Source organism: Epinephelus lanceolatus, chromosome 6 (genome assembly GCF_041903045.1).
Source record: "Epinephelus lanceolatus isolate andai-2023 chromosome 6, ASM4190304v1, whole genome shotgun sequence".
In the NCBI taxonomy this organism is placed as follows: domain Eukaryota; kingdom Metazoa; phylum Chordata; class Actinopteri; order Perciformes; family Serranidae; genus Epinephelus; species Epinephelus lanceolatus.
Window position 1 is genome coordinate 44,416,048 of NC_135739.1, and position 24,636 is coordinate 44,440,683.

The 24,636-nt window shown below is 41.7% G+C and overlaps 1 long non-coding RNA gene across 1 annotated transcript in view; it reads left to right on the forward strand.

Annotated features, from left to right (window-relative positions):
* Nucleotides 1–1,320: 1,320 nt before the first annotated feature.
* The window catches only part of LOC144463766 (uncharacterized), a 108,592-nt gene continuing 85,276 nt past the window's right edge, over nucleotides 1,321–24,636 (forward strand). Inside the window, exon 1 of the long non-coding RNA XR_013491770.1 lies at nucleotides 1,321–1,720. This is a non-coding gene — a long non-coding RNA (uncharacterized LOC144463766). The remainder of the gene's footprint in view (nucleotides 1,721–24,636) is intronic.

The following is a 24,636-nucleotide window of genomic DNA, read 5'->3' on the forward strand; positions in this document are numbered from 1 at the left end:
AAAATGCAAGAGCCGTTGCTTTGTTGACGGCCGTTTTCGCCGGTGTGTTAAACGCACTTTAGAAAGGAGTGTCCCCAGACTATCAGAAGGCGGAGATCTCTGATTGTCTGGTGGCGAGACTACAGTGAGATAGAAGATAGACCTCAGTCTCAGAAGTTGGGAGTTCAAGCCTCAGCTAAGGCAGAATGAACATTCTAATGTGAAAGTCCTGTGTTCAGGCATCATGCTATGTGGATTAGAGACTACCAAGGTTAAAATAATTACTGTTATCCAGGCAGTTTTGCGGAGAGACAAATACTCTTTATCAACACTTTCCCCTGTTATCCCTTGTCTCTTTTCCCTGTTTATTTGGCTTAGCTATCAGTCAATATGCAGAGTCTATCCAGTAGCTACTTTTACATTTTAAAAAATGTTTTCATCTTTGTCACCATGGATAATGTTTAGCTTTAAGCTAGATCAGACCAGTTTGTTCATAATTTCTAGCAGTAAATGTTATTCTTACTTTCTTGTTCTTGAGTTTTTTCTTTCCTTTGTATATTATGAGTCTGATCACTTCAGACACTCATCCACAATTTGAAGGGCATACCATAATTATATGATGTAACTTCTATGTTGTGATATGCTTTGTTTTAGTGTGTGTGTTGCTCAGAATTGCCTAATTTTGCCTAAAATTGCCCGGCCCCAATCATTGCTGCACAGCAGCTATAATTATTATTGAAAAGTGAAGTATGAGGATATGTAAATATATTTCAGAATTTATAATATGCCAATATTTAATCAATTTGATGCTTTGAATGCTCAGAAATTGCATTGCCAATGAAAGTTAGAAAATACAATGTAACACAACTTGCGGTATAAGTCACGCCCACTTTCGGTTTTAGCCTAATACAAATACAGATACAAATAATTTTGCTGGTTGAACAGATACAAATACAGATGCAGATAATGTCTCTGCGCATCCGTAATGTTTGGATATTAATTTATATTTACAGTTTTCTTATGAAAACTTTTTTGTTGTTTTTATTTTGTTTGTATTTACACTTTAGTTAATTTGGATGAGAGCACTGTCATTTCCATGTTTTCTGGAAGAATAAACAGGACCTTTAACACATTGCAGATATTTGTGCAGGGAGATGCTCTGAGTATAGAGTCAGTGTAGCCCAGCTTTCCCTCGTCTGTCTCTCCGGTGAAGGAACCAGTCCAAGGCAAAGTGTATTAAAAATTTAAAAATGGATTATTCAGCTAGTCAAGACTCCCAGAGTTTACAGGACATTAAAGCCTGCAGACATCGTGGTGTACCGCCAGGGCGCAAACCGGCAACGCTCGCATGCTTTTATCTCCCGGTCCTGTTTGACAGTCCGCTCACGAAAGCCACCAGTGCATGAAGGCTGGAGGGATGATCGATGTTCAAACTTTAAGGAGAGGACGGACAAGAGGTTTTCCCAGCCCGGCATGACATTGGTCTCTTCCCCCTGAACTATCCTGAGTTGAACGACAGAAGAGAAGAACGTGAATGGGATTGTTCGGCGGAGAGTAACGGCTGCTGTCGAAGGGAATTATACAGAAACCACCTCTGCTTCTTCTCTCTGTTTTCATCCTCAGTCTTCCCCTTGTTGTCTATTACGGAATCGTGGATTTGCCATGGTACACAGCTGCAACATGGGAATTGTTTAATTGTTCTTCGCTGATGTGTGGACTCTGGAGGAACATTTATTCACAGGTAGGCAGAATGTTTTGGGTTTCCCGTTTTTAGGATCATTTGTGTGTGTGTGTGTGTGTGTGTCTGTGTGTGTCTAAGTCTGAGAGGCTGTAGTCTATCTGCATCAAAAAGTTTGTGACTCCATGCTGCCTGTCGATTTGCACTAGCCTACATATGAAGTCTTTCTGTTTGTCTGTATCATCCGCGGACACACGCCCACGCGTCTGCACGAGCCCACAGGTGTTTTGGCATGACACAGGCGCACACAAGGAGTCAAGTGCACTGCGGCGCTGTCCGTGGGGTTGAACACAACCCCCCTCTCCCCCCTCTCTCTCTCTCTCTCTCTCTCTCTCTCTCTCTCTCTCTCTCTCCCCCTTTCTGTGTGTGTGTGTGTGCGTGTGTGCGCGCGTGTCCGCTTCTCTCTACTCTCTGTTTGCAGAAACCAGTTTTAGCAATGTAGCATGTTAGTAGGCTACAAAGAAGTTAATTGGATAATACGTGTGTGTTGTCTAGTTATAAAAGATTTAAACTGCATTGTATCCAGCGCAGCCTCAATCAGGCTTCATTGCAAACTGTCAGTGCTATTTTTGATTTATTTTGTTTCACAAAAAACATCAGACAGCAGATAAAACACTACTAAAGGCAGATGATACTTTAGCACCTAGTGTGCCCAGATTATTTTGAAATATTCTGATGATTCTACTTTACCATCTCTGTTGACTGACAGTGATGAACCCAGACTGTACTGAGACTGGCTAATTGATAGGTGCGATAAATATGCTCTTATTATTAATACCTACAAGATAGAGGAAAATTGTTTTTGGCCTTTCTCCTCACTGTCAGCTGTCTTCTGTGAAAATTCACAGCATAGAAATTAAACAAGTCATAATAGATGCCAGCCTATCATTTATTGCTCACATAGAGTATATTTGTCAGAAGATACTGAAGATACAAACTTTCTTTGCAAACTTAGATATTTTGGAGCCAGTAGCCAGAGTATCTCTCTGTTTTTGAAATTAGTGATTCGGAGAATCATTCTGTACTATACAGCCTGGCTCAGCTACCTAACTGTGAAATTTAAAACTAAATTATACAATCAACTCCATATTTTGGCTAAGATTACTGGCCATCCTGTAGCACACTTCTTTCAGGCAGCCCACAAAATGAGCATGCTCAGACTTACTAACAGCATCTCTTCTGACCCCTCGCATGGTATAAACAAAGAATGCTAACTTCTGCACCCCCAGTTGTGATTCAGAGACCCTCCATTTAAACCCAACAGGCTAGATAATTGTTTAATACACCAGTCTATCCTGTCACTAACCTAAAATCAGCATGCTGCTAATTAAGATCTGAATCTAAGGCGATGTGCGCTATGGTCATTGCTGTTTGGTGTGTTTTTATGCTGTCTGAGGATGCAAAATGAATTTTAATATAAACTGATGATGAAGTTGTATCCTATCCTCTTGACTCATATCGTATCATATCTTACCTTATTTTATCACATAGCATCTTATCGGGCACTGACTGGTATTGTATTGTATCGAATCATACCGTATCGTGAGGAGTAATTTAGCACAGATTGGTGGTTTGAAAGAGGAGTGAAAGAAGCCATCTACGTCAAGCTGGAACGACCATCGTTAAACAGAGGGGGTGGCTTACGACACTACTTATCCTCCCCCTACAATGCAGTCTTGGGATCCTTCCCCAGACGACTTTACACCCATTCACCTCTGGTCCCACCTGAGCCTAACGACTCACATGGTGGCCAGGTGGGTCAACGACTCACATTGTGACCTTAGCGACTCTGAAACTAAGAGATCATGTGATCCCTGTGACTCTGCAAGGGTTCCCACCCACACATGGTTTGTAGCCTGCAACTTGGTACCAGTCATTTAGAACTGAAGAAGCTTCTTGGATGAGAGGCAGAACATCTTCAAGAAACGCAAGCAAGGCCAGTTGCCTACGATATAGTACTTACAATTACCATGACCTGGATGACTGAGAATCTTCACCGACAATTTAGCACAGAATTTGTTGTCTTTAATTGAATGAGATATTCGATTCATAGATTTAAATTCCTTTTGCATACTATGCTAAGTGTGTGGAGCAGAAGAAAATTAAAGTGTCAAAAATATCACCATGTTTCTATCTTTCGTCTGGGAAAGCCCAAATTGCACAGCGTATACCAGGCTTAAGGGTGCGTTGCAGTGACAAAATAGCAGCACACAATTAATGTGATAAAAAAAAAAATTGTGCATTATGTTTGGACCTTAATCACATTGCGATTAACACGTTACCACTGACAGCCATTGTTGCAGTTTATAAAGACTTTTAATATTGTACGCGCTAGCAAGTATCAAAGTTCTACTTTCTACTACTTCTTCTACTTTATTAACTTTCATGGTGTATAAACTTCAGCCTGCGCTAAGTATTCTGATCAAGACTTGAATTCTCCAAGTGAAAAACCCATCAACGCTTCTCCTCGGACAGTTATTATACTAAGTATTTTCATCAGTATCATAAGCACATTAGCATAAAACAGCATGGATAGCAGCCCAGCAGTTAGAAACAGGAGATTGTGACTTGAAGGTTGCCAATTCCAGCTTGGCTGCCGTGGCAGCTCTGAGTGGGAAATGTGTTATATTGTCAAGATAACACACTCATTTTAGAAACAAAAGCAGAAACATGGTGATTTTTGCACTGTTTATGACCATGAGCAGTCACCTCAGGTTCACAGCATATTGCAGTGAATGCTTAAATCCCACAGCTCTTTTAATCTCAGTTTACGTGACCTTTTCTTGCTCTGTGGTTGGGTAATGCTACTGCTAATGCACTATTGTGATGCTTTCCACCCTTAAAATATTTTCATACATCAAAACACCAGGGATATAGTGGGAGGTAAAGCCATCTGTGCTCAGTCAAAGTCTGCTTTTCAGGGTGACTTTAACATTTAGGAGATGAATTCATAGAAAGCAACAATAAATAGTCCTTACTAGAGAAAATGAAAGTAGAGTTGATGTATGTTTATATTGGTGCATTGCCTCACGGTGACTGAAGGTCATAGTTTACCCACCTTTTATTTACTACATCAGTTATGAAGACAGAGCACTCTCTCCCTCTCTCTCTCAGCCACCAGTCAGATTGTGAGTCGTACTGAAAAGAGAGCAAGCACATTGAGTCATGGCTGACACACAGACTGCCTGCTGAGCTGAATCAATTCCATTTGACTCAGTTTGATTTGAAGTCTGTGCACTTCTTCCTTCTTTGTGTCATGCAGCTTAGTGTTAAGAGCTCTGTATGTGCTGTCTCTGTGTATATATATGCAGCCAGTGTTGACATGTGGGTGTAGACTGTATGTAATTTTCAATCAATCAATCAATCAATCAATCAATTTTATTTATAAAGCCCAGTATCACAAATCACAATTTGCCTCACAGGGCTTTACAGCATACAACATCCCTCTGTCCTTTGGACCCTCACAGCGGATAAGGAAAAACTCCCCCCAAAAAAACCCTTTAACGGGGAAAAAAAACGGTAGAAACCTCAGGAAGAGCAACTGAGGAGGGATCCCTCTTCCAGGACGGACAGACATGCAATAGATGTCGTACAGAACAGATCAGCATAATAAATTAACAGTAAAACAGTAATCCGTATGACACAATGAGACAGAAAGAGAGAGAGAGAGAGAGAGAGAGAGAGAGAGAGAGAGAGAGAGAGAGATGCAGGACAGATGGTAATGACAGTAGCTTACAACAACATTAATGAAAGTAATAATATTATCGTTATAGTTCTGGCTACTGTGGTACAATATGTTGAAAGTATATATTAATATCTGGCAGTATACATGTGTGACAATAATCATATGTGTATAATAACAGTAGAAGTATGACTAATAACTAATGATGGCAGCAGCAGCAGCAGCAGGAGGCATCTGGCAGGACCACGGCAGCAGCACAACCACACACGTCACGCTATCCAGGCACTGCTGCGGTATGAGTTAACCTGAGAGACAGTGGAGCACAAAGGTTCCGGAGAAGAAGCCGAGTTAGTGACATCCAGAATGGCCGAGTTAGCAAGATGCAGTAATAGGATACGAGAGAGAGAGAGAGAAGGAGAGAAGGTGCCCGGTGTATTATAGGGGGGTCCTCCGGCAGACTAGGCCTAAGTCAGCCTAACTAGGGGCTGGTACAGGGCAAGCCTGAGCCGGCCCTAACTATAAGCTTTATCAAAGAGGAAAGTCTTAAGTCTAGTCTTAAATGTGGAGACGGTGTCTGCCTCCCGGACCGTAACAGGAAGATGATTCCACAGGAGAGGAGCCTGATAGCTGAAGGCTCTGGCTCCTGATCTACTTTTGGAGACTTTAGGGACCACAAGTAACCCTGCGTTCTCAGAGCGCAGTGTTCTGGTGGGATAATATGGCACTATGAGCTCTCTAAGATATGATGGAGCTTGACCATTTAGAGCTTTATAAGTTAACAGTAGGATTTTAAATTCAATTCTGGATTTTACAGGGAGCCAGTGCAGAGAAGCTAAAACAGGAGAAATATGATCTCATTTCTTAGCTCCTGTTAGGACACGTGCTGCTGCATTCTGAATTAGCTGGAGAGTTTTTAAGGACTTACTAAAGCTACCTGATAATAGAGAGTTACAGTAATCCAGCCTTGAGGTAACAAAAGCGTGGACCAATTTTTCTGCATCTTTTCGGGTCAGGATAGGCCTAATTTCCGCAATATTACGCAGATGAAAAAATGCAGTGCATGAGGTTTGTTTTAAATGAGAATTAAAAGACAAATCTTGATCAAATGTTACTCCGAGGTTTCTTACGGTAGTGGTAGAGGCCAGAGCAATGCCATCTAGAGAAACTATGTCATCAGATAAAGAGTCTCTGAGTTGTTTGGGGCCAAGAACAATAACTTCAGTTTTGTCTGAATTTAACATCAGGAAATCGGTGCTCATCCAGGTTTTTATGTCTTTAAGGCAGTTATGGAGTTTAGTTAATTGATTACTTTCTTCTGGCTTCATCGATAAATACAACTGTGTATCATCCGCATAACAATGGAAATTTATAGAGTGATTTCTAATGATGTTGCCTAAAGGAAGCATATATAGAATAAATAGGATTGGTCCGAGCACAGAACCTTGCGGAACTCCAAAACAAACTTTATTATGTAAGGATGATTCATTATGAACGTCAACAAATTGAAAACGATCAGATAAATAAGATTTAAACCAGCTTAGTGCAGAACCTTTTAGGCCAATTAAGTGATCCAGTCTCTGCAGTAGAATTTGATGGTCAATAGTGTCAAACGCCGCCCTAAGATCTAATCAAACAAGTACAGAGACGAGTCCTTTGTCTGAAGCAATCAGAAGGTCATTTGTAATTTTAACTAGTGCTGTCTCAGTGCTATGATGCACTCTAAATCCTGACTGAAATTCCTCAAATAAATTATTATCATGGAGAAAATCACACAGCTGGTCTACGACTACTTTCTCAAGGATCTTTGACATAAAGGGAAGATTAGATATTGGTCTATAGTTGGCTAACACCTCTGGATCCAGGGTGGGCTTTTTTAGTAGAGGTTTAATTACAGCTACCTTAAAAGACTGTGGTACATAGCCTGTTAATAAAGATATATTGATCATATCTAATATATGAGTGTTAACTAAAGGTAAGACCTCCTTAAGTAGCCTAGTTGGGATGGGGTCTAAGAGACACGTTGATGATTTAGATGAAGAAATCACTGCGATCAATTATTGAAGAGAAATTGGGGAGAAGCAATCTAAATATATATTAGGTCTTACAGCTGTATTTGAGGGCAGATTGATTCTGTTTGAGGGCAGGAGGTCATGAATTTTGCCTCTAATAGTTAGAATTTTGTCATTAAAAAAGCTCATAAAATCATTACTGCTAAGGGCTAAAGGAATACAAGGCTCAATGGAACTTTGACTCTCAGTCAGCCTGGCTACAGTGCTGAAAAGAAACCTGGGGTTGTTCTTATTGTCTTCTATTAATGCTGAGTAATAGTTTGCTCTGGCATTGCGGAGGCCCCTCTTATAAGTTTTGAGACTGTCTGCCCAGATTAAACGAGATTCTTCCAGTTTGGTTAATTGCCAATTCCTTTCAAACTTTCACGATATTTGTTTTAACCTACGGGATTGAGAGTTATACCAAGGAGCGAACTTTCTTTGCTTTGTTAACTTCTTTTTAAGAGGAGCTACAGAGTCGAGTGTTGTTCGCAGCGAGCCTATGGCGCTATCGACAAGATGATCAATTTGGGAGAGGTTAAAGTCGGTATGGGAAACCTCTGTTACTGAAGGACTTGGTATTGAATTTAACAACGGAGTAATCATTTACTTAAATTTTGCGACAGCACTATCTGATAATCATCTAGTATAGTAACTGTTGCTGAGTGGCGTGTAATCGACTAAAAAGAAATCAAAAGTAATCAAATAATGATCTGATAGAGAGGGATTCTGTGGAAAGACTGTTAGGTTATCAATTTCAATTCCATACGTCAGAACTAGATTGAGGGTATGGTTAAAACAGTGAGTGGGTTCATGTACACCCTGACTGAAGCCAATGGAGTCTAATAATGAGATAAACGCGGTAGCCAGGGAGTCATTATCAACGTCGACATGAATGTTAAAATCGCCTACAATAATAACTTTATCTGATTTAAGAACTAATCTGGATAAAAACTCTGAGAATTCAGATACAAATTCAGAATACGGGCCAGGAGCACGGTACACTCTAACAAATAAAAGTGGCTGCAAGGTTTTCCAGGTCGGATATAAAAGACTAAGAACAAGGCTTTCAAATGAATTATAATCTAGTTTAGGTTTAGGGCTGATTAACACACTAGAGTTAAAAATGGCTGCAACTCCCCCTCCTCGGCCGCTGCCTCGAGGAATGTGGGTATTATTATGACTGGGAGGAGTGGATTCATTGAGACTAACATATTCATCTTGACACAGCCAGGTTTCAGTGAGACTGAGTAAATCAATATGATTATCTGATATTAATTCGTTTACTAACACTGCTTTAGACGATAGAGACCTGATATTTAACAGTCCACATTTAATTCTCCTGTTTGGTTAGGGTTAGGGTTAGGTTTTAATTTTTATGAGGTTGTTATGCACAACTCCTCTTTGTTTAATTTTAGATTTAAATAATTTAGGTAGTCGGGGGACAGACACCGTTTGTATAAAACCATGAAAACTATGGCTGGGTAACTGAACTAGAAGCTCAGAGGCGTACAGGACTGCGTCTCCGAGTCCTGATCTCAACTCTGGGTTGTCAGGGATTTAAATTACTAATAAAATTTGCCAGGTTCCTAGAAATGAGAGCAGCTCCATCCAAAGTGGGATGAATACCGTCTCTCCTAATAAGACCAGGTTTTCCCCAGAAAGTTTGCCAATTATTAACGAAACCCACATCGTTTGCTGGACACCACCTGGACAGCCAGTGATTAAATGATGACATGCAGCTAAACATGTCATCACTGGTCAGATTTGGGAGGGGTCCAGAGAAAACTACGGAGTCTGACATCGTTTTTGCATATTCACACACCGAGGCAATATTAATTTTAGTGACCTCTGATTGGCGTAACCGGGTGTCATTGCCGCCGACATGAATAACAATCTTACTGAATCTACGTTTAGCTTTAGCCAGCAGTTTTAAATTTGATTCAATGTCGCCCACTCTGGCCCCAGGGATACATTTGACTATGGCCGCTGGTGTTGCTAACTTCACGTTCCTCAGAATAGAGCTGCCAATAACCAGAGTTTTATCCTCAGCGGGTGTGTTGCTGAGTGGGGAAAAGCGGTTGGAAACGTGAACAGGCTGGTGGTGAGCCGTGGGCTTCGGCTTGGAGCTGTGCTTCTGGCGAACCGTAACTCAACCTCCCGGCTGAATGGGAGTTACCGGAGGACAGCTAGCAGAGGCTAAGGCTATGCTATGTGGCTCCGCACCGGCTACAGGGGGCTGGGTAACTACCGCAGCTACTGAATGGTTTTCCATGGTGTGGAGCCGCGCTTCTAATTCACTAAGCCTCGCCTCCAACGCAGCAAATAAGCTACACTTATTACAATTACCACTGTCGCTAAAGGAGGCAGAGGCATAACTGAACATTTGGCACACCGAGCAAGAAAGAGCAGAGGGAGAAGCCATCGCTAACTGTAAAGCTAATGTAGCTACCGAGGCTAGTAACGTGCAAACAACGGCTAAGAGATTAGCGAGAAAGTCGTAGAAAGGAGGAGAGCTGTAAGTGCTTAAACAGAACCAGTGTGGGTTAAGACTTGAAGTAGAGTAGCAGTGCAGAGACGCTGTCACAGAAACACCAGAAATGACACAACTCGCTTACCGCAATACGTCAGCATGTCAGATAGTCAGACAGTCAGATAACACTGCCTTGTTAGATGTCTGATGTCTCAGTTGACAGCCCCTGATAAAGACAGAAAGAAATAATGAGTGAGCATGCATACAAGGAGTGAGTGGCAGATGTTATGAGAAATATTTTAAAGACTTAAGTATGCAAAAGCATACAGTGTGTCTCAAATCACATACTTCTGTACTAAACACTAGTTTACGGTATGTGGTAAGTACATTCACACCACATAGTCCTTGAAAATGCAGTATCCTACTGGTGCACTCAAAACGTTCCAAAAGTTGTGTGTGAAATGATGGACACTTCTCACCCCCAAGAGTCAATCTTTGCAGTAAATGAAAAAAGATCCAAAGTCAATTACGTTGCATGCAGTTGACACACAGTAAACATAACTAGACAGCATGTTTAACAACAAGACCAGCTATCCAGCCATGTCATTGTACCAACATCAATATCAGGATTTTTAAGACCAAACAATACGCCATGTGTAACGTTACTGTTGGCCGCAGTCAGAAGTAGCAAATTGAATAGTGTATGGAATGTTAGATGATTGCTTAAGTTCAGAGGAGCAGTGCAGTAGCCTACCTGCAGCATGTGTTAAAGTGTCACTCCTGTGGTGTTCAGAGGATGAGGCACCAAAGGACCACACTCACTGTTGGATATAAATTGTAAAAGAGGCTTTGACTGTGACCTTGTTGCCATGGTTACTCATATTAGATGCAGGCTGATACTGTTATGTAGCCAGTCCATTAATTAAAAACGGTAAACAGACAGTTTTACTGGGACTACTTAGAAGATGTCCATTATCAGTTTGTAACAGACACCCTGCAGCCAATCAGAATCAAGTGTTCACCCAAGCTAATGCATAAATGTGTGAATGTTTTTTAACAGTCTACAGTGAGTTCAGTGATGTATTAAGGGTGCAATTTAAAATAGTACAGTTTTAACACTGAGTATGACTTGCACAGCGTCTAATTTATACACAGCTCTGAGTGGTTAATTGCCACTCTGCAGCACACTGAAGAGGGCAGGTGTTACACTATTCTGTTTTTCTCGCACTAATTATTAATCTGTGCCTTCATTCAGTAGATATAGATGACAAATGGGTTAGGGTTAGCATTGCGATGACTGCAACTTGACTAAATGCTCCTCCAAATATTCCAAAATATTTTAATTATCTGTGCACACCTTAACGAGCTGTGCCTTCAATTAATTGATGCACAGATTTAGCATTCCATTCACACAAAATATACATCAATATATGTCTTATTTACATTATGTATTTATGCTAAGCTAGGTTGATCAAGTCCTGAATCCAGCTCCAATCTCAATGCTCAGACTTGAGCCTGATATTTATCTTTTCATCTTGTCATCTCACTCATGGACAGTAGGCAAATTGTCTCATTCTCCAAAAATGCTGAACTATGCCTTTAAGGCTCATTTGAAATATCTTTATTCATTGTTCTCTAATGCATTTTATTTGGGGGCATATGAGGTTTTTATATGTTGGCAGTGTTATGAAACAGTTCGGTTAATTATGGTGGCTGTTGTCTGCACTCAAACAGAGGGGGGCTTGATTACTGGAGAAGCTGTGTGTTTGGCTTCCACACAGCACTGAAGGGGCACACACACACACACACACACACACACACACACACACACGCACACGAGAGAGAGAGAGAGAGAGAGAGAGAGAGAGAGAGAGAGAGAGTCCCTGAGTCAACATGCCACTATTATCCATTTTGGTAAACACTTGAAAAACAGGTGATCATCCAATCTGCCACTGGTATTGTACAAATCTGCTTGTTAACTTCAATGTGGGGCTCTTGCTGAACACGACACAGTTAGATGAACTAAGCAAAACTTTTCAAGTAACAGCCACAATTCACAATAGTTGTAGTTCTAGACCTTTTTAAAGTTTTATCTCTGAAATCCACATTAAGGTTGTTTGTTGTTTTGAACACACATACACACACATGCACGGTTTCTAAAAGGTTAGTATCTCTCTCGAAATTCAATTCAGTTCAACTCAATTCAGTCCTATTCATCAGGCTTTACTGGCATGACATTTAACGTGTTGCCAAAGCACAATGACAACTAAAAGGCAGTGAACAAAATTTACAAGTGATTATACAAATGATACTGTCAACAGCAAAACAGGTCATTAAATTAGTGAACAAAATAGTAAATATATGTATATTACTTATATGTTTACCTCTAAACATGTTTTATGTGTTTGTGTGTGAAAACGAACAAAAACAAAAATGGAGCAGGGGAATGAATAAAAAGCAGACTATGAACTGTAAGGTGATGAAGTCCAGCTTTTATCCATTGTTGTTGTTGTTGTTGTTGTTGTTAGAGAACACACAGAGTGTGCCACTGATTTCCACTGCGCATTTTAATCAATTTGCACTCATAATCTGTACGGAATTAGCGTCTGATTTACTGAGGCATCGGCATGTTATGCAATCAGCAACTGGCTGCCCTCTAGATGCAGTCTGTGAGCAAAGGAGAGCTCAACAAGTGCAGTTCATAAAGCTCAGATGAGAAATCTAAATGCATTCACCATTAATGACATCACAACTCATTTACTAAGAATGCATTGCAAGTCTGAGAAACAGATGCACTGATAAAATGCTCATAATCTTTAATAGTAGAAATGTTTGCAATTAAAGCAGCCATTAAACAAATTCCTGTTATTCAAATGTGTGCTGGTATAAAGAGGAGTATAGTCACCACAGTGCAGCTAATGGTTATTGACCACAGATGACCTTCTTATTCTCACTGAGAAATGGTCAAATGATGTACTCATTTATTTATTTTATTTGATGTGACCTCGGATGGCAGTGTTGATCCAAACTGAAACTATTGGATTGTTTTCCTTGACTCTGACTACTGACTTTGGTGTTCCGAAGACTTTTCTTTTAGTGCCGCCATAAGGTTGACACTTTTGTTCTCTTGTAATAGAATGGTCCCCAAAGGATAAATCCATATGGCTATAATGATCCCTTCACTTTTTATATCATGCCACCAGCATGTCAGATTGTATACTTAATAATTCAATATCTTAATGTGTGGACTGATACAATAATTGTCCAGAATTAAAAAAATTGCCAATGAAATCAGGGGCTCATCCAAAGTAAAGTGAAATCTATTCTTAAACCATTTAGAGTACACAGAGTCTGCTAATTTGAAATGATGCAACAGCAGTCTGTCAATTTCATAGGTTGTTTGTTTGTTGGTGGTCTGACGGAGAGTTGATTGTACCTGCTGTTGTGATTGTACCTTGAAATGGCTTGTGTTAATTAAATCACAAGCAGCAACAAGCATGGCTGAAAGGGAAGTTATTACTGACACTTCTGTGGTTCATCCCATCCCATCCCTTCATCCTTCATCCCGACAACCATCAGACTCTTCAACGTCTCAGTTGGGGGAGGGAGCACATAGCTCTACATCTGCACACCCTCCTGCACTTTTGCACTTTGTACTTTCTGATAGTGGACACTGTTTACATGTAGATTATTTTTATTTTATTTTATTTTATTCTATTTTGACTTTTATATTTATATGTGTATTTATATTACTCGTTCTTGTAGTCTTTTATGTGTCTTATATGTGCCTTGTACTCTTTTATGTGCTTTAGCCACTGGACATGAAAATTTCCCTACGATGATTAATAGAGTACCTACCTACCTACCTACCTACCAACCTACCAAAAGAGGAGCAGCGTCAGTGGTGTGGAATAAACTGTGACATTCTGAATGTTTTATGAACAGCCCCTGACTTCTCTGACTCATTTGGCGACTTACTGCTCCTCTCTTGCCATGCGCACATAGGAGTCGGTGTCGTCAAGTGATGTAGTCATAAAACTTTGGTAATGTAATCCTACGTGATGGTCATGGCTCAACAAAAAACTATAGATATCCATCCATCCATCTATTTTCGCCCGCTTATCCGGGGCTGGGTTGCGGGGGCAGCAGGCCAAGCAAAGCACCCCAGACATCCCTCTCCCCAGCAACGCTTTCCAGCTTCTCCTGAGGGACCCCAAGGCGTTCCCAGGCCAGACTAGATATGTAATCCCTCCAGCGTGTTCTGGGTCTTCCCCAGGGCCTCCTACCAGTGGGGTTTGCCCAGAACACCTCCAGCGGCAGGCGCCCAGGAGGCATCCTGATAAGATGCCAGAGTCACCTCAACTGACCCCTTTCAACGTGAAGAAGCAGCGGCTCTACTCCATCTCCCTCCGGACGTCCGAGCTCCTCACCCTATCTCTAAGGCTGACCCCAGCCACCCCACAGAGGACACTCATTTCCACCGCTTGTATCCGCGATGTCATTCTTTCGGTCACTACCCAAAGTTCATGACCATAGGTGAGGGTTGGGATGTAGATGGACCAGTAAATTGAAAGCTTTGTTTTCTGGCTCAGCCCCCTCTTCACCATGACTGACCAGCGAAGCGCCCGCATCACTGTAGAAGCTGCACTGACCCACCGATCCATCTCACGCACCATTCTACCCTCACTCGTGAACAAGACCCCAAGATACCCCAACCCGGATTCCGACAGAGGACCATGGCCTCAGACTTGGAGGTGCTGACTCTCATCCCAGCTGCTTAACACTAGGCTGCAAAACGCTCCAGTGCATGCTGGAGGTCACGGTGTGATGGAGCCAATAGAACCACATCATCTGCGAAAAGCAGGGATGCAATTCTGAGGTCCCAAAACCGGAACCCTTCCTACTCCCAGCTGTGCCTCAATATCCTGTCCATGAAGATCACAAACAGGATTGGTGACAAGGGACAACCTTGGCGGAGGCCAACACCCACTGAGAACGTGGTTGACTTCACACCGTGTATCCAGACATAGCTCTCACTTTGGTCATATGGGGACCGAATGGCTCGTAGCAGTGAGCCTGGAACCCCATACTCCGGTAGTACCCCCACAAGACCCTCTGAGGGACGTGGTCGTAAGCCTTCTCCAGGTCCACAAAGCACATGTAGACTGGATAGGCAAACTCCCACGCCCCCTCCAGCAGCCTTGCAAGGGTAAAGAGCTGGTCCACTGTTCCACAACCAGGACGAAATCCGCATTGCTCCTCCTGAATCTGAGGTTCGACAATCTGTTGGTGCCTCCTTTCCAGCACCCTGGGGTAAACTTTACCCGGGAGGCTGAGCAGTGTGATACCCCGATAGTTGGAGCACACCCTCCGATTCCCTTTTTTGAAGATGGGGACCACCACCCCGGTCTGCCACTCTGCAAGCACCGTACCTGACCTCCATGCGACACTGAACAGACGTGTCAGCCAAGACAGCCCAACAGTGCCTAGAGCCTTCAGCATCTCAGCCTCCACAATGGAGGCTCTGAACATGGCCCACTCAGACTCCATGTCCCCAACCTCCCCCGGGATGCACAAGAAATTCTCCCGGAGGTGGGAGTTTAAGATTAAAGTTCCACTGATTGACACACACCTGAGTGTGTGAAATTTGTTCTCCGCATTTGACCCATCCCCTGAGGAAGCAGTGAGCGGTGCAGTGCTCGGGAATCATGTGGTGATCTAACCCCCCAATTCCAACCCCTAATGCTGAGTGCCAAGCAGGTGGGTCCCATTTTTATGGTTTTTGGTATGACCTCCTGGTCTCAGGGCGGACACTCTACCACTAGGCCACTGAGCTGGTACTCCACCAGACGTTCCCAGTTCACCCTCACTACATGTTTGGGTTTACCAAGTCTGTCCAGGAGTTTGGTTCCAGAACCAGTGCTGTGCGTGGAGGTGAGCCCAACTATATCTAGTCGTACTGCTCCACCTCCCGCACCAGCTCCGGCTCCTTCCCCACCAGAGAGGTGACATTCCACGTACCAAAAGCCAGTCCGCGACGCCAGAGATCGGCATGCCAGGGGTCCCGCGCCTGCCTGCCGCCCGGCACACAATGCACCCCGATTTCTATCCCTGCGGGTGGTGGGCCCACAGGGTGAACTATAAATATGTGAATGTGCAAAAGTTATCAGAGCATAGTTTTTTGTTTGTTTTTTACTGAATATTTTAAGGTAAACTGTCATGTAAACTACATCACTTATTTAGTTGCAATTCTATTTTCTAAATGAAAAATAACTTATTTTTTTGATTAATTTGTCGTCAAGAACATCGTTATTGCAAAAATACCTTGAAATATGGTGATATAATTTTAGGGTTATATTGCCCACCCCTAGTGTATTGTAACTTTGGTGAACTCTTGACCTTTGCTGTACACTGTAAACCCCAATCCATCCATGACACAAAATTTTAATGGGAAGGCTACAGAAATGCTGCGGATTGTATAAATGACATAAAAACTTTATGTTGTACACAAAAACCCCTGTGAGCTCAACCAAATTATTATTTTTTTTTTTATGTTAAGTCAACAATTTTTTAGTTTTGAGTTAATTTTACTAAAATTTATGAAGGCAATTTTGCCTAATTAGTTGAAGGCCAATACACAACTCTATCACTGTGCACTTAACATATTGTGGTGTGTTGGGGCTAAATGGATATAGTTTCCCAGCATGCCCTAAGACACCCAGCCACCCAATGGAGGAATCTCATTTCGGCCGCTTGTATCCGCGATCTCATTCTTTCGGGCACTACCCAGAGCTCATGACCATAGGTGAGGGTTGGGATGTAGATGGACTAGTAAATCAAAAGCTTTGCCTTCCGGCTCAGGTCCCTCTTCACCACAACTGTACAGCGCAGTGCTTGCATCACTGCAGAAGCCGCACCAAACCGCCCATCCATCTCACACTCTATTCTACCCTCACTTGTGAACAAGACCCCGAGATACTTGAACTCCCGCGCTTGAGGCAGTAACTCTCTCCCAACCTGGAGGGGGCAATCCACCGGTTTCTGGCAGAGAACTATGGCCTCAGATTTAGAGGTGCTGACTCTCATGCCCGCCGCTTGACACTTGCAGACATGTAATTCTGAGGTCCCCAAACCAGACACCTTCCTCCCCCCAGCTACACCTCGAGATACTGTCCATGAATGTCACAAACAGGATTAATGACAAGGGGCAACACTGGCAGAGGCCAACACTTACCGAGAACGTGTTTGACTTTACACCGAGTATGCGGACATAACTCTCACCTTGGTCATACAGGTCAGGATAACTCGTAGCAGTGAGCCTTGTACCCCGTAGTCCTGCAGTATCCTCCCACAAGACTCCCTGAGGGATGTGGAAGCCTTCTCAAACTCGACAAAACACATGTAGTCTGGATGGGCAAACTCCCATGACCCCTCCAGCAGACTCACAAGGCTAAAGAGCTGGTCCAATGTTTCATAGCGAGGACGGAATCTGCATTGCTCTGAGGTTTGACAATTGGTCGGAACTTTGTTTCAAGCACCCTAAAATTTTCACAGGACGCTAAGCACTGTGATACCTCAATAGTTGGAGTACACCCTCCAGTCCCTTTTTTTGAAAATGGGAACCCCCAGCCTGGTCTGCCACTCCCCAAGCACTGTACCCAACCTCCATGCAACACTGAAAAGGCAGGTCAGCCAAGACAGCCCAACAGTGTCCAGAGCCTTCAGCATCTCAGGGTGAATCTCATCCACACCTGGCGCCTTGCCGCTGACTCCCTCAGCAACCTCTGCCAGGGATATGGGCGAGAGATCCTCTTAGTCTTCAGACCCTGCCGCCTCTACTGTGGACTTGACGGCTGGGTTCAGGAGTTCCTCAAAGTGCTCCTTCCACCACTCACCGATATCCCCACTTTGGGTCAGTAGTTCTCCTTCTCTAACGGTTTGCCAGAACTTCCTTGAGGCCACCCAAAAGTCCTTCTCCATAGCCTCCTCCCACACCCAGGTTTTTGCTTTGGCAACCACCACAGCTGCAGCCCTTCTGGCCAATTAGTACGTGTCTGCTGCTTTAGGTGACCCCTGGGCCAGCCAGACCCGAAAGGCTTCCTTCTTCAGCCTGATGGCCTCACACATAGCTGGTGTCCACCAACAGGTTCTTAGGTTGCTGCCTCAACAGGCACCAACAACATTTCTGATCACAGCTCCTAGTAGCTGCCTCAACAATGGAGGTCTATCTCTGCTTGTGCCATCGCTGTACCCTCTGAGTTTGCTGTTAATCGGTCCAGTGGAGGCATGCCACTGTCTCACATGACAAAGAGGTCACTCCGATGAAGTAAGCAATGAGCTCATCTGCAGCTGACAGCTGTGACTGGGAGGAGTCTCCTCCTATAGCTGTTGTGTTATTTTGTGTGTAGTACTACCATTTTGTAGGACAGTTCTTACAACAGAGGACACAGAGTTAATGGCATCTGTTACCTCCTTCCAAGTCTTTTATTTCCCTGTCCCTGTCACACCAGTACAAATAGAAGAAAATAAAATATTTTTCTCAACCCCATTTCACCTAAAATAACTTCAATCTCAGCGTTGGGAAAGTTTTTCTTTCTCTCTCTCTTTCTTTGTTTGCTCCATGTATGCAGGTTGACAGGATGTATCTATCCATAGTAATTATTAGGGGTGTTCCCGAATATGAATACGTTATTCGTATAGGCACCAATAATGCCTTTGAAACAGATATTTTTTCTAAACAAATATACCAGTTATTATTCAGATGGGGAAAAAAACATGCGCGTCATGTACTTGTTTTTTTTTTTTTTTTGGTCATGTGGTTGAGAAACGCCGCACTAATCAAACAAATCAAACACTGGCTATGCCTGCTTACAGTGAGACGGTAAGACACATTTTCACTCACCCGTTGTCTGCCAGATAGCCTAAAGTTGAATGGTCATCAAAGCAGCAAGTTCCTTAAAGGGATAGTGCACCCAAAAATGAAAACTCAGCCATTATCTACTCATCCATATGCAGAGGGAGGCTCTGGTGAAGTTTTAGAGTCCTCACAACACTTACAGAGAGGGGGAGTGGGTAGCAGCACAACTGCACACCTAATGGCTGACGGCGACCCAGATTAAAACGTCCAAGAGCACAGAATTGAAACCATAAAATATCTCCATATTACTCATCCGTAGTGATCCAAGTGTCCTGAAGCCCCGACATAAAAAGTTGTGTGGAAAAATGTCATTTGAACTTTTTAGCCTCATTGTAGCCTGTAGCTCTGACTGCCTCTCTGTGGACCGTGCTCATGTGTGAGACCAGCGAAAGCACGTGAACACACATGAAGGCAGTGCCTATGCCCCTAAATTGAATCCCAGCACCCCTAAAATTTGAGAAATGTTTATTTATTTATTTATTTGTTTACTGTATGTCCTTTTTAACAAGCTAGAAAAGTGTCAAAACCCATACAGTACTTGGTTGAAACGTAATATTTTAACAACAAAAATACAGCGCCCCCCCAGTTGTCTTCCCCCAGAAATTACGGTTACGATATGTTTCTTTTATGATTCCAATCCATTCCTCTTTTGCTGTGGCTCAGCATTTAAATAACCTTTATCAGATTTGATGGTTTAGTCACAGACTTTCCCAAAAAGTGTTGTGCTTTTCTTTCACAAATGTGGGAATGAAATTGCGTTAAAATGTACAAAACAGTGAAATTTATGTTGCCTGGCCGGGCAGCTCTCTGCGTGCTCTGCACCCCTAAACCCCTGATCCTAGAATCACCCCTGATTTACAGTGTAGTGCCATAATCCAAATTGTAATTTATCCAGTTTGTTTCTTTTAAACCGAATACCTGCAAAACTAACAACATTCCCATTCAAATAGGAATGTTATTAACATATTAGCATGCTGAAGTTAAAAAAGTGCCACTGTGTCTGAATAAAGCCTCTTTTAGAGGCATTTGGCTGCAGACCCTTGATGTTGTTCAAATGAAAAGCAGCAACTCCCTGCACTTTCTTTTTTAATTTTGTCCAACAAGGTTTTTGTTTTGCATTCATTCTATGCCTGCTGTCACTGTATTTCTTTTAAATGAAAGTTCATTTTAATTTCCTTTTATTCCCCACAAAGAATGCTCTTTTATATTGTACAAATTTTCTGCACAACCTGCCTCTCTCAAACTGTGTGAAGCCTCATAGATCTTGCTGATTGCTTAATCAACAACATTTATCTCCTCAGTCATTTGCATGATCCTACCATTAATACATATGTAGAAAGGCTCCAGGCAAGTGTACCTGTGCAAACAGAAGTACATGAAGTGTCTGAAATGAAGTACAAAGAGCTCTATTTTTTTCAATTGTGAGTCAAAGTCCTACATTTGGAACATGATTTCTATTTTCCTTTCATTTTAGTAAGTCCCATACCAAATCTGCAGTACATCTTCAGCACAATCCAGTCTGTATCTAAATATAAAAATGTTCACAGCATGCACTTTTCAGTAGTTAGGTTTTCTGCTGTTTGTCTTTGTTGCTCTCTGTAGAAAAATAACAGCAAGGAAAGTGATCCTCTGCATTATTTATAGCATGTGTGGGTACAATATTATGGAATCAGTCAGCAGTAGCAGCTATTATATTGAAAAATGTGAATATCAAACCTCAATTTGTCATCACAATCCTATCACTAAGAGACATGCAGAATTTTTAGTTATAATGAATTTGCTATGAAATTATTATTCTTTATACAATTAATTCAGTGCATTTTATAGGTGGTCCAAGATTACTTATGATACATAAGAAAAATATTGCATCCATTTTTATTTCCATGTTTGTCACTTCTGTGATGTGAGTGTGACGACTGAAGATTGTTTGCAACAGTCAGGTTATATTCAGAAAAAACATCTACCACTGTCCAGATCCTAGGGCAGTATTAATGTTGCAGAAAGCCATTTCATTTTTCATGAGTGTCCATGAATAAATGCTCCATGACTCTATTTCTGTTTAATGCATCAATTGTTTTCTCTCATATGTCTGAACTTGTTGGAGCAATTAGTCGATCAATCAGTTACCTAACTGACATAAAAGTAACCAACCACAATTTTAAGTATGTTCTGATTCCAGCTTCACAAATATAGAGTATTTGCTGCATTTTTCAGTTTTATATAGCCTAACTGCAAATTGAATACCTCTAAGTTTTGGACATTAGTAAAAGAAAACAGACAAATTAGGGATGTAATTTTCGAGACATAACTTCTCATTGGAGCAGGGTTGATGTCTTCCTGGTTTGACTTTCCAAGAACGTAGCATGTAAATGGAATACTGCTCAGAGGCTGACTGTTTTAAAGGTCGAGTGTGTAGGATTTAGGGGGATAGGCTACATTGGAAGAAATGCATTATATACTTTAGTGTAATCACCCAAAAATAAGAATCCTGGTGTTTTCGTTCCCTAAGAATGAGCCAACCTGGTCTGTAGCAGGATTAAGGTGAGGATAAACTCCATCTATGATCAAAAATGTTCAATAGACAAGACGAGACACCTAAAAGACAGTTCTGCCAGTGCTTTTACACACTCACAACTGTCCTGTAATGATAAAATAAAATGTAGATCATAAAATACATAACATAATTAATCAAAAAACATTAACTATTAAAAAACAAATTAAAATGTAATAAAAATAAGATAATTTAAAAAGAACTTACAACAATAAAGCCAAAATCATACTGATAAAAACAAAACTATAATAAAATTAATCTGAGGCATTAAAAAAGATTGTACACCAAACCACATGAATATGCGATTGCCCTCCCATCCCCACCCCACTGTGTTTTTAATTGGCTAGCAAATTCACAGCCAATTAACCCTATGGGCCCTAGGCCTTTTTTGGGGTATTTTTACTGCCTTTACTTTTAAGCTCATATCACAGTCATTATAAAGGCTACATACACATGCTGTATCTTGTTTTGTTTTTTTTCAGGACAATCTGGGCTAACCAGATTTGCCATCATTTCATGTCCTCCTATGTGTCTGTATTTTATATTAATTTTATATCAATGAAAAAAACAAATCCGTGTGACTAAATTCTTACATTTTTACATGTATCTCACCATAGCAAGTTGGAAAATGACATATTCTGCCATATATGAAGAGGGGAGACTCTCTGCAATCTGGCAATATAAGAACCATGATGCTGGGACATTCTGTCACTTCACAGCTGTCCAAAACATGTGGTTTGTGCCAGGCGGACATGATTGCCAGTATTTTTTCATTATCGCAAGAAATTCCACTGACTCATTCACAAGTCAAAAATGTGTTTTATCTGAAAGAAACATGCAATATTTACATCTAAGATAATAGAAAAATAGTCAACCAAGTGCAATGATGTCCTCCAAGATAATATTTGCCACTTTGTTTGCAGTAAACAAAGTTTGTTGTTGTTTTTCAGTTTCAGTTTTAAATTGGGGGGGCATTTTGGGCATATATATGGTGACTATGGCCCTGTCAGCATGCATAATTAGGCTACTGTTGTCTGGGTGCGCAAACGTGAAGTGGCTGGTCTTGTCATACAAAGTGTGATGGAGTGTCAACTGGACAATATGGAGATATTTGCATCTTGAAAGCCGGACTACAAATGTGGATAGACAGGGAGAAACACACGCAAGCCTAAGACGTGGTAAGATACAATATTCCTCACTATATGAAGTGACTGATAACAAGATCTGTATAATGGACTGTAAAGAAATTCGTCAGGTTTTTATTTTGTAGACAATTAATCTGGATTTATAGCATGATGGGATGACAGCACAATGATGTGTGTGGTATCATTGGAAAGCTCTGCTCCTGTGCTTTCATGTGATATGTGTGGCATTTCTGTGCGGGCCTGCATTCGCGAGTAATCCATCCAAGAGTATTGTGTGTGCAAAGCCGTATAAGCTCTGTTATACATCATTTTAGTGTAATTTTATCATTTTTTTTCGCTGTGAAAACATTGGACTACCGACAAGTGCTCGGCCTTGTCGGAAAGCTACAGTTCTGCTGTTTCACGTGATATGCGTGGCTTCTCGCTATGACGCACTGTCACGGAGAAAATCAGTAGAGAAGAACAGGTGTGAATTTGGACGCACTATGCGTCGTTCAGGCCCATAGGGTTAAGGTCAACTGACAACGGCCATATAAGGAGTGCATCCAAGAGAAGGAGAGGGACACACCCAGAGTGACACAGAGACAGAGCAAGCAGAATATTCTTATATTTTATCTTGACCTGCTGTCAAGTCCTCCTCTGGCTACTGAGATTGCTTCTGTTGAGACATATTACATACTTCTTGTTTTAATCCATTTATACATACTGTTGATTTTGTGTTATTTCATATCATCCTCATTCATTTACTCAGTTGTTACACATTTAGCCTAAATAAATCTTAATTTATCGCCAAGTCGTTGTCTGTGTATATCTCTTTTGAGCAGGAACTAAGATCACTATATGGAGAATTCATAACCCAGATACAGAGATTGATTCATTATTGATTAGCGTGCTGACGAGAGGGCATGACTGATTGACAGTGTAGTGATCTAATCGTGACAATGCCATTCTCAGCCTGCGCTCCTACCGGGTAATCAACATTATTTTTTAAATTAATTTATTAATTTTATATTCTAACTGAAAACATGATGTGAATAACACTCAAGTCATTCAAGTCATCGTGTCTCAAGTCAAGTCAAGTCCCGAGTCTTTAACTTCCAAGTCCGAGTCAAGTCTCAAGTCTTTTATTTTTTGTCAAGTCAAGTCACAAGTCATCAAAACAGCGACTCGAGTCGACTCGAGTCCAAGTCACAATGATTCGAGTCCCCACCTCTGGTATTGCCCCTACAAGGGCATTTAAGCACTCTTTAGAGCTGAGGAAATCTTTTTATTTATTTAACCTTTATTTAACCAGGAAGTCCCATTGAGATTGAAAATCTCTTTTACAACAGAGACCTAGCCAAGGTATCAGCCATTCAAAACACATTTAAAATGCAACAAATATAACAAATTAAACAAAAATTCCACAATAAAACAACAACTATTCAAACATAGTAGCCTCTCAAGAAAAACAAACACGTCTCTGTCACCACATTCTTTACGATGCCCTTAAATTCAATGATGGATGTAAGTGTTTCTAATTTTTAGATCTTTTTGGAGATTGTTCCATGTCCACGGTGCACAGTAGACACAATCTATAGAGTCATGCATCAGTTCAACACTGATTTTGACTACAAGCAACCCCTTTCATATTACACATAGTTATTTGATCCGCTGTTAATATGACAAATGTATCAATGCATTTTAAAGGGTTAGTCAGGGTTTTTGAAGTGGGGTTGTATGAGGAGGACATCGACAAATATCTGGGGGTCCTCTTGGATGATAAGCTGGACTGGACCTCTAACACTGACGCCCTCTACAGGAGGGGGCAGAGGCGCCTGTGTTCCTGCGGACACTGAGGTCCTTTGATGTGTGTGTGGAGATGTTGACCATGTTCTATTATGCTGTGGTGGCCAGTGCACTCCTCTACGCTGCAGTGTGTTGGGGAGGCAGCTTGATGGACAAGAACACCAAGCGTTTGGACAAGCTGGTTAGAAAAGCTGGCCCAATGCTCGGTAGGAGACAGGACCCAGTAAGAACTGTGGTGCAGAGGGGCACATTGAACAAACTGAAAGCTATAATGGACAATAGCAGACACCCTCTCCACAGCCTCCTGGAGCGACA